The following is a 1,351-nucleotide window of genomic DNA, read 5'->3' as shown; positions in this document are numbered from 1 at the left end:
GAGCTACAGCCCCAGTGGCTGGCTCAGACATTTCTTGTCTTGCCGGTGTTGGTGTTGGTGCAGTCGTTGCTCTAGTTCTAACCATCTGCGAAATAGAGTGAAGATGGTCAGATACCAATTTGTATCACCTAGATACCAATTGGATTCAAGTAATAGCACGAAAGAAAGAAAGAATGGAATTTTCCTAAAGTCCTATAGCCTCTCAAAGAAAAGTAAAGGCGTCCCCCTACCGTTCCTTAAGACTCTACTAGACTCGTTCTTGTGTGATGAGACCAACGAACCTAATGCTCTGATACCTAGTTTGTCACGACCCAAAACCGGGCCGCGACTGGCACCCACACTTACCCTCCTATGTGAGCGAACCAACCAATCTAAACCCTAACATTTCAATTTAATATCAACAGAAAGTAATGCGGAAGACTTAAACTCATTAATAAAAACCAATTCAATAACTTCTAAAATTCAACATCTATTATTCCCCAAAATCTGGAAGTCATCACCACAAGAACATCTATGATCAAATTACTAAACTAAGAGTATTCTAAGAAGCTAAAATAAACAAAAGCTAGTCCATGCCGGAACTTCAAGGCATCAAGACATGAGGAAGAAGATCCAGTCCAAGCTAGAAGCATTAGCTCACCCTGAAATCCGGTGTAATGAAGACTGGCTAGAGTTGCGGTTGAGTTGAAGACGACGGTACGTTTGCTGCACTCCACAAATAACAAAGGAAAACAAATACAAGTAGGGGTCAGTACAAAACACGGGTACTGAGTAGGTATCATCGGCCAACTCAAAATAGAAAACAGTATATATCAGATAATATCATAAATCAACTACAATACTCAATGTGTAGCAACAACAAGTTCTATAATCATTAATAAACACCGCCAAGTTCACACATGAGGACTCAAGCCTCAATACCATACTCTTTTAGGGTCTATTTTCCTCTTGTGTCGGTACGTGACACTCTGCTCCCTCATTAATCTTTATTCCTCTTGTGTCGGTACCTGACACTCCGATCCCCTACTACTATGTGTCGGAACGTGACACTCCGATCTCCTAATTCTACGTGTCGGTTCGTGACACCCGATCCCCTAAATCTACGTGTCGGTTCGTGACACCCGATCCCCCAATTCTACGTGTCGGTTCGTGACACCCGGTCCCCCTAATACTACGTGTCAGTTCGTGACACCCGATCCCCTAATTCTACGTGTCGGTTCGTGACTCCCAGTCCCCCTAATACTACGTGTCGGTTCGTGACACCCGGTCTCCCTAATACTACGTGTCGGTTCGTGACACCCGCTCCACTAATCTCATTCTATTAATTCATCAATCCTTCTTTTATACCAAG

The sequence above is a fragment of the Solanum pennellii genome, chromosome 12 (genome assembly GCF_001406875.1).
Source record: "Solanum pennellii chromosome 12, SPENNV200".
Classification (NCBI taxonomy): domain Eukaryota; kingdom Viridiplantae; phylum Streptophyta; class Magnoliopsida; order Solanales; family Solanaceae; genus Solanum; species Solanum pennellii.
Note: the sequence above shows the minus strand (reverse complement) of the source record.